The sequence below is a fragment of the Alligator sinensis genome, unplaced genomic scaffold, assembly GCF_000455745.1.
Source record: "Alligator sinensis unplaced genomic scaffold, ASM45574v1 scaffold886_1, whole genome shotgun sequence".
Classification (NCBI taxonomy): Eukaryota; Metazoa; Chordata; order Crocodylia; family Alligatoridae; genus Alligator; species Alligator sinensis.
In genome coordinates this window covers 86450-96762 of record NW_005842040.1, presented here as the reverse complement: position 1 = coordinate 96762, position 10313 = coordinate 86450, and positions in this window count along the sequence as shown.

The following is a 10313-nucleotide window of genomic DNA, read 5'->3' as shown; positions in this document are numbered from 1 at the left end:
CTTGGAGAGCAGCATCCCGCCAGTAAGTCTGTGGCGGGGGGGGAAATGGGCTTGGGGGAGGGACGGGGAGAGGAGGGAAGGGATGGGGCAGGGCAGATCAAGGTCCCCATGGTGAGGGAGGGAGTGGGGCTGGTGTAGGGGAAGGCACTGTCCAGCAGGGGCAAGGGTGGGGCACAGGATAGAGCCACAGGGGGCGCAGGGGGATGGGAAGGAGGGTGGCTCCCTGCCACTGCTCACGTCCCTGGGGGAGGCACAACCCCTGGAGTTGTGCGCAGGGCAAGGGTGGGCTGCCCACTTTGGGCTTGGGGCCAGGTGTCGGCCCCTGCCCCAGCCCCACTCCCTCGCTCACCATGGGGCCTTCATCTTTTCCCCCATGCCCTTTCCCTCCCCTGTGCCCCTTCCCTCCACAGACTTACTGGTTGGATGCTGCTCTCCAAGCTGCTGGGCTGCATATTGGCAATCAGATCAGTATTGGCCGATGTGGCTGGTTAATAATTGGCCATCTCTATCAGCCAAAATTCTTTATCGGTGAACCCCTTGGTCTGGCACATGTGCTGGCAGATTCTAACCTCTGTTCTATTGCTTTAATACAGCTGGGATTTCTTAGGGTAATATCTTTTGTTTGACCAACTGTGTAGTTGTGCTAAAGTTAGACAAGTTTTCAAACACAAGACTAGAATTTCAGCCCCAAAATCTACAGCAAAATAGCAATTTCCCCTGTCTTGTTTCTAGGTGGTACTTCACATCTGTTGTTAAAAGCTGTACAACAACGTTTTATATCTCCTAAAATTGCTGGGCATCTATACACGTGCTCGGGGTGGGGGTGGGAGGGGCAGGGGACTTTTTAATTAGAGCTCTTAGGAGCCACTCTAATTAAAATGCCTGCAGTGTCTCGTGTATTCAGCATCCCATTTGACAAGCTTTAGTTAAAGTGCCTCCGCCAACATTTTGAAACATGGGGATGCTGAATACACATGACAGTGAGGCTGCTAGAGCATTCTAATTAGCATGCTTCAGCACACATTCTAATTAGAACGTGTCAGAGCAGGCATCCTGCCCATGTACAGGCACCCATTAAGCCCTGGTGGGAGAGGCGGGGGAAACCCCAACATATTCTGTTTGTTAGAAGAAAAACATATATGAAATCTTTCAGGGAAATTGCAGACACTTGCAGTGTGTCTGCCACGTTTCAGTCTACATAATAAAATACTCTCTTGGCTCAGTGTACACCTCTCATAAACCTGTTCTTCCAAAACACTGTCTTTGAAGTGGCTTTTGTTTCTGGAAAGGAAAGATTTTAATATCTTATAATCACAATTCACTGCCTTCTAATCATTAGTCTGCTGAATCTTATACAAACATGTCATGTATGCTCAGTAACTTGTAGCTTCTCATGTCACTAAAGTATTGGTTTAAGCACAATAGTCAGCGAGGGGGAATTAGTGCAGCAGAATTCATAAAAAAGATGTAACCCGGGTGGTACTCAGATAGGTACCCCCTCTTCAAATAAAGGGATGTTAGCGGGTGCACTGTGGGAGGCGTAGCTGCCTAGTTGTACGCAACTCCCCTCCTCTTCCTACAGAGCAGAGGCAGGACACGTGGTGAGCCTTAACTATGTACAGTTTAATATGATACAGTAGTTTACAGAATGAACTTATATATACATATGCAATAAAGTATTTACAGTGTGTGTGTGTGTGTGTGTGTGTGTGTGTGTGTGTTGCTTGTGTGTATATATATATATATATATATATATATATACACACAAGCACACTGTACTAGCCCCTGACCCATCGCCTAAGCTGGTCCCCCTGGAGACCTCTGGAGATGAACTGAAGGCCCTACCTTCCCACTCAGCACCCTCCAGGCCTGAGGAGACGGACCCTCAAGTATAACCAGGGGTTGATTTAGGGACTGATAAGGACTGGAAGTGGTAAGACAGTGATTAAATATTCTTCAACAGGGTTTTTAATCAAACACAATGCATTCAAATACAATAATGAGGTACAGGATTTACAAGCAATAAGGTGCAGGGTTTACAGCATGAAATCAAAGAGGAAGGAAAGGAACAACATACAGCCGTGGTGCAACAGTGGCGCCACAGAAAGAAATGACCCCAGGGTCGGGGGGGAAGAAAAAAGAATACCCCAGTACCCCAAAGGGCACCCTTTAACCCTGCTTAAATTACACAGCTGGCTGGGCCTCAACCCGGGAACCCCCTTTCCATCAGGGGGCTTCCCCTCAGTCGCCCACCACAGAGGGGAGGGCCCTCCTCCCCTATGGGAACCCCCTTCCCAGGCAACTTCCAGCTCCCTAGGACTTGCCAAGGCTGCACTAATCTCCAGGGCTGAGGTGTCTCCTCCCTCTGTGGGGGGCCCTCAGCTGCCTTGGGGGGCTCTCCTGGCCTGTCAGCCTGCTCTTGGCCCTGTGCCCCATCCTGTGCACCGGCAGCCCGGTCCTTGCCTCATGCAGAATTGGAGACCTACGTTGCTCGTGCAGCCGCTGGGTCCCTGCAGCTCTATGGCCCTGTGCACTGTCCTATGAACCGATGGCCCAGTTCCTGCCTCAGGCAGAATTGGAGACCCCTGCTGCCTTGTGCAGCAGCCAGTGCCCAGTCTACTCCTGGACCCTCCATGCACCGGCCTGTGTGCCATTGTCCCTGCCCCGTGCAGGGGGTTGGGGACCTGCACTGCCCAGTGCAGCGCCTGAGGTCACATGTGCTCCCAGACCCTCCATGCACTGACCTACATGGTGGGGCTGGGGATGCAGCTGCTTGCCACTCCCCATCTGATGAAGCATCTTCTGGGTGCTTCTGGGGCAACTGCTTCACCCCACTGGTCAGCTCAGCCAGCTCTTCACAGCCCTCTTCGTTGTCCCTCATCAAAGCCGCTCATGTGCCGGGCACACTGTCTTTTTATCCCCTCTGGAGGCTCTGCCCCCAGATTGAGACTGGGCCAATCAGAAAACTGAGAGGTTAGTTCCCCCTCTGGTCCACCTCTTCATCTCACCCCTGGGTAGGGGCGGGGAAAGCCTCTCCCCTTACCTTTCCTGATTAGTGTGGAGGGGGAGATGCCCCACCAATCACCCTGAGCCCTTTCAAACCAGCAAACTGGGCTGCTACTGGCAAGCCTGCCACAAAGATATTGAGCCAGTCCTCCCTCAGTTAATGACCAGAATCTCTGGGGTCTAAGTAATGTTACTGTTTGATCACTGTGGGTCTTCATGCTAGCCTTAGTAAAATACTGAATAAGCCATTAATTCTGAACCCCCTTCCTATTATTAACATCACTCCAAACAAGAGAGAAAGCTCACTGGTGATGTGTTCACATGCATGCACATGTATATCACTCTCACTCTCTGATACCTCTGCAGGTAAATATAGAGCTTTGTTTTCCAGGGCTGTTCATCCACCACAATTCACAGACAGCATTAACAGTATAAATTCTCTTCATTTTTAGATTTATTTTTTTTGCGAGTAATAGGACAGGTTTCAGAAAGGAGGAGATTCAGTGCAACCACAGAGAGGAAAATTAAAAAAACAAAAACAAAAACAAAACACCACACCCACAAAACTCCCCCACCCACCCACTGCAAAACCCCATGCTGTAAGAATATAACCAACACAACTTAATTTTGTGTTTTCTATAGAAACTCTTTGGTTTGAGAAGAAAAAGGGCAGCACGTGTCCCAACGAATATGAGACAGAATGAACTTATGACCACGCTACAACCACATTTCAAAATATAAAAGGGAAATTTGTCGCCCACAATTTTAGTTGAAGTTTTCTATTCAAAGATTACTAGCAGTCATCATAATTAAGAGGTGCCTTTTAGAGAATGTATCCAAAAAGTATAATGCAAGTAAACAAAGCTCAAAATTAACATTCTGTTTCAGCAATATGGCTGAGAAAGTTCACTTACAGAGAAGCAAAAGGCAGAGGAACTTCTGCAAAGTGATCAGCCTTAGACAATTCTCTAATGAGTTGCAAGCATATGCATGAGACCTCAGTGCTGCTGCTAACAGCATATATGTACAGCCCCCTCTCGAGGAGGGACACTTCAGCGATTGATTTACCAATTTAGTGGCTTTAGCTGAAGCTAACATTTTTTTCAGAGTTCTGCTTTATGTTTGGGATGCATTTTTCTTTTTTATTTTGAAAGGATCCTGAAATTTTTCCCTTTAAACTATGTTTTGCTTATGTAAGTGATGACATTAACCACTAGCATGAAAAAAACAATATATGGAACAATGCTGCTGACAGTGAACTTTTGATCACACCCTTCCCTTACCTCTTTAATTTCATGTTTTTTCAGTGAAAAGGATTTATTTCCTCCAGCTGTGAAGTATTTGTGAAAAGTAAATTATCTCAGATTTTTTTTTTAAACTTAAAGGCAGTTATTGTTGAAATATTCATTGTTGAAGTAGTTTGTTGTTTCTCTGTTAAATCTGAATCTTTTTTGTTAACATTTTTTTTCCTGCTGCTACTTCCTTCTTGCTCTTCATTCTCTTTCACTTCAGTTTTCTTCATGCGCAGTGGATTATTTGGTCTTTCAGGTGTTATCTCAAAAGCAACTTGGATATCTCTTGGTCTCACAGACCATGGTTCTCCTCTTGCCTGTCTAGCTACTCTGTCTGACTGATCATGCCAACCTCCGTTCTCCCCCTCTACCCTCCCTCACAACTTACAGAGTTCCAAAATGTTGAATTGTTGGCTCTCTGCCATTTTCTGTCTCCTCACCTGGTCTTGGTCTGCTTGCTTCCATCTTTCACAATAGTTATCATCTTAGTGTTCTAATACTTAAGTGTACGTTAGGGCTGAGCAAAGCTTCGGATCACGATTCGGATTCAGAGATGATTCAGATTATTCAGATGCTGAATCTACAAATCTGAATCAAATCACTGGACGCTTTAGGCTTTCTGAATTGATTTGGAGCTTCTGAATCATTTCGGAAAAGATAGGGTGATTCGGAGATTCAGCCATAGGGTATAATGGGGAATCAATTAAATATCTATAACTTTGTTGTCTTTTGACTGATTCAGATGAAAATTGCAGGGGTAGTAGCCTCTGCTGAGAGCATGATGTGTGCCAAGTTTCAAGGTGATAGGTGCAGGGTTTCTGGGAAACTGCACATCAAAGTCCTGAAAGCAAAACTCATGACATAGGTGACACTTTGTGTGCGTTAAGGCACAGGGAGATGAAAACTGCAGGGATGGTAACCCCTGCTGAGGCCACAAAGCCTGCTAAGTTTCAAGGAGATAGGTATAGGGGTTTGGGAGAAACTGAACCCCAAATACTTGAAAGCAAAACTCATGTCACGTGTATGTATTAAACCACAGGGGGGTCAAACCTGCAGGGATGGTAGCCCCTGTGGAGGCCACAAAGCCTGCCAAATTTCAAGGATTTGAAATTACAGAGGTTTGATGGAAACTGCATCTCAAGCTGCAGACAAGCAAACTCATGACATGGGTAACACTGTGTGTGTTAAGGTGCAGCAGGGTGAAAGCTGCAGGCCTGCTAGCCCATGCTGAGGCCACGATGCCTGCCAGCTGTCAAGGAGGTAGGTGTGGGGGCTTCTGGGTTCTGGGGCCCTGCACCTCTAACTGCTGACAGACAAAACTTGTGTCATGGGTGCTTGTGCAACTATGTCTTTCTTGGAGCACATGGGGAGCAGGTGGGGGAGGGGAACTACTGCAGGCCTGGCTGCTAAGCTACTGTGTTACCAATCAATCGTGATTCACTCAGGGACCAGCTCAATACACAGTAGCTAGCAAGGATAACAAGTTAATGAGCAAGGATTAACACCTACAAAGCCACAGACTAAGGAGAGGAAAGAATCAATACAGAGCCAGGAACTGCTTCTGTCCCAAGACAGAGACAGTCAGTTGCACAAGCACCCATGTCACGAGTTTTGCCTGTCAGCATCTTGGGGTGCAGGGTCCCAGAACCCCCCCTGCACCTAACTCCTTAACAGCTGGCAGGCTTTGTGGCTGCAGAAGGGCCTAGCAGCCAGGCCTGCAGTAGTTCCTCCCCGCCACCCTCTTTGCCCCAAGTCAGACAGTTGCACAAGCACCCATGTCACAAGTTTTGCCTGTTAGCAGCTAGAGGTGCAGGGCCCCAGAACCCAGAAGCCCCCACACCCATGACAGCTGGCAGGCTTCATGGCCTCAGCAGGGGCTACCATCCCTGCAGTTTTGACCCTGATGTGGCCCCCCCTGATAATCTTGGGTCCCCTGATATTATATGTCATTTAACACTGTACCTATATGGTTTAACTCCATAAAGCTTTCTACACAGTGGGCATATCTACATGAGACACTAAATGCACAGTAGACTAATTCTACTGCGCATTAGTGCATCATGGCAAAAGCCATGCTAATGCAAAGTAGAATTAGTCTACTGCACATTAATGTCACTAAAAGACCATGCAGAGGCACTACTGCACAGTAGCACCAGTTACTGCACATTGAGTTAGTACCTGATATTATAGGTACTAAACTTAATGTGCCATAACAAAGGAGCATTAATGCACATGTAGACATGCCCAATCAGTATCAAAGACATGCTACTAAGCAGAGAGAGCATTGGATTGTATATGCTGAGTGCTTTGTTATTCAAGCTATTCTATACAGATGTTCCTGAACAATAAAGTGAATATCACAAAACTCCTTGTTTGCTCTTACTTATTGGTTTGCATTTACAACTAGTGATGCACAATTGGTGGTTGTTAGTCTGCCAAGAGACATCATGCAATATTTGGATGAATGCAGGGTTTTCATTATGTGTCATAGCATCATTTCAATTTAAATGATGTAATTCCAGACTATAATTACCTGTTTTTACTATGCACTTTATTTTTAAAATGGGCTAGAGTTGCTAACAATAGTTTTTTGGAATTCTCCATAATTGTATGCACCCCTATCCCAGTTGATCTACCATTAACCTAACTTTTGTTAATTTATTTCCTTAAACTCCCTCTGTTTAAAAGCAGTAGCTTTATGCATATAACTATTTATTACATATATAATAAAAGAGAATGGAGCTAGACTGTTGTCAGTGGTGGCAGATAACAGAACAAGGAGCAACAGGAAGGTTAGGGGCGATATTAGGAAGAACTTTCTCTCTAGGAGATTAGTAAAGCACTGGAACAGGTTAGCCAGAGAGATGTGGAATCTCCATCCCTGCAGGTTTTTAAGACACAGCTAGACAAAGCCTTGGCTGGATTATATAGTTCAGTCTAATTCTGCTTTGAGCAGGGGGTTGGACTAAATGACCTCCTGAGGTCCCTTCCAACCCTAATTTTCTATGAACAATTCTTTGATGTTTTATAAACTACTCATTAAAAACCCGAAGGAAGGCCTTTACAATGAGTGTTGTTCTTGAAACTGATTTTCAATATCTTAGCCAAGAAATGAGTTGATGTACTTGAGTAGTTACAATAAATACTTAAAACAATCAGGCAAGTGTTGGGATAGATACATTCTTATTTCCCTTTACAGTCTCTGATTTTTTCTAGGAGTAGGCTCTTGGCTTCCCACAAATAGCTATACATTACAAGATAATATGTTATTTATATGAGTTTATAACAGAAGTTTTGCTTTTTATTATAACTTTATGTACAGGTAAGTTGCTTAGGTATAATTTCATGTAAGCAGAAGAAAACGCAATTGCAGGGTTAAGAAAAGGTTATCAGTTACCTTTTCAGGCCATGGCAGTTATCAGTGGAGGTCAGGATGGAGTTCTTAAGGCTTATCCCCAACAACCCAAGATATTGCACTGAACTTGTACCATGATGCATTATGGATTTTTTTTGGCTTACCCATGATGTTTCATGCAGAGAACACTGATGAATCATTCTGCAGTAGGTAGGCCACTGGGTCTGCTTCAATGTGGCAATTCCTATAGTAGTATTTTCCACATGCCTTTCTTTCTGAAGAGTTATTTACTCCTGATTGAATACCCCAGATTTCACAGTATCTTTTCAGTCTTTCATATCCCATTTGTTCACTGTACCCACATACAGGGGCAGTTGTCTGTCCATTTTCCATTGCTCCCTAAACATCCTTATGCTCCCTTGAGAAACAGCATAAGGATGTTTAATATCATGCAATGGTATGCCATGTGCTTCTCTAGCACTTTTCCTTTTTAAACAGTCTCACCATTTCAGTTTGAGATGTTTGATTTCAGCACATGTAGGTCTACCTGACAGAGCTTTAATCTAGGGAGCTCAGGTACCAGTAGCTAAGAATGCAACCATTCTATGTAGTGAATCAGAGACAGATTTGTTTGTTATCTGAACTGGGGTTATTGTATGTGTCATTGCCCCATCTCTGTTCTCCATTTTTTTTAGTCACCTTGGTTCTCATTAAGACCACCTTCATTCTGGAATTAACACTGAATACTGAATGGATGGCGGGTTCTTCCATCTACAGCATTTTTGGTCAAAGGTCAAAGTACTCAAAACTACCATCCATGACCTTCAATATGCCAACAATTGCACTATTCTTGTATGCACAGAGGAAAATCTCCAGACTGCACTGGGTCTTTTTATAGACGCCTACTGAACTTTAGGCTTCTGTCTCAACATTAGGAAGACTAAGGTGCTCTATCAGCCTTCCCCAGGCTATGAATGTGACCCCCTGCTCCAAATTACCATGGAGGGAAAAACCCTGAAGGTAGTTGAGCACTTCCCCTACCTCAGTAGCCACCTCTCTCAGAGAATGAACATTGATGAAGAGATCCAGCACAGGATCTGGTGCACAAGTACCTCCTTTGGAAAATTGCTTCAGCATGTCTTTATTTATTGTAGTCTCTGGAAAGACACCAAGATCCAGGTATACAATGCAGTCATCATCCCCACTCTCCTCTATGGATGTGCAACGTAGGTGGACTACAACTGTCATCTCAGGAACCTGGAAAGGTATCACCATTGATGCCTCTGGAAAATGTTCCACATCAAATGGGAAGATCACCTCACAAACACCAACATCCTTGCTGATGCATATGTTAACAGCATTGAGTCCGTGATCCTCAAGCACCAACTTTGCTGGACTGGACATTGTGTGCAGATGCCTAAATATCAGCTCCCAAAACAAGTGCTCTATTGCCAGCTCAGTAATGGCTTGAGATCTTCTGGTGGCCAGAGGAAACACTACAAGGATATGTTGAAGGCATGCCTAAAGAAAATGTCTGTTGACATCAAGACTTGGGAGGAATTGGCTGCTGACCAACTCCAATGGTGCTGCAACCTCAACCAAGCAGATTCCCATTTCGAGGTAAAGCATCTCACCCTTGAAGCAAAGAAGAGAGCTTGGAGGAAGGTAAAGGACAGAAATCCTGGCCTATCCTCCCCTGAGGATAGATCTGCAACCTCTGTGAACAGGTCTGTGGCTTAATGATTGGACTTAGTTTTCCTCAAAACCCATCAATAAGCTGTGGTAAAGATCATCCTCAAATCAAGGGATTGCCGACAACAACAGCTTCCCTGCTATTGATACCCAACCTAGCTAGCTTTGGGTGCATCTACACATCATGTAATCAGATTTCCATTTGTAGAATAGATATTTGAATCACTGCTTTCAAGTGTGAAGCAAGGAATGTTTTACAACACTTAACCCACAGTAGGGAATTCCTTCAGCTTTCTGACAAACTAAACTACACAGGAATATAGGAGTGGAAAAGGGGCTTTCTGGGCTATGAAGTCTAGTCCCCTCATCCATTGGCACCTCTCGGGCCTCTGCCAAATGAAGAGTGGGCGTTACAGGCATTTATACATGTGCTCCAAGAGCCGGTCTAATTAGAGCATCACGTGATCAGTGTCCCTGTGCTGAAAAATGGTAGTGGAGGTGCTTTAACTAAAGCTCATTCAACAAGCTTTAGTTAACGCCCCCCTGCCACCATTTTTCAGCACAGGGACACTGATACACATGATGCTGGAGTCTGCTAAAGCATGGTAATTACCACACTCCAGCAGACTTGAGTAATTGAGTCCACTCGGATGTGCTGGAATTCCAGTGCATCAGAGCAGCCTCATGCATGTGTATAGGTGCCCTATATCACCGCTATTTGAATTGCAAAATGGCAGCATAGCTATTTGCAATACTTGTACATTTTTCTGCATGAACAACTCATGCCTTCTGAGGCTGAGGGGGGGCAGTGACTGCCCACAGGTGGCAGGGGCATGGTGGCAGCAAGTGGGGACCACTGCAATTCAAACAAGGGAGGATAGGCAGGCAGCCATGGTGACGTTGGAGGAGAGGGCGAGCCAAGCAGGGACCACCTGCAGGCAGCTGCAGCAGGACTGGGGGGGGGGGGG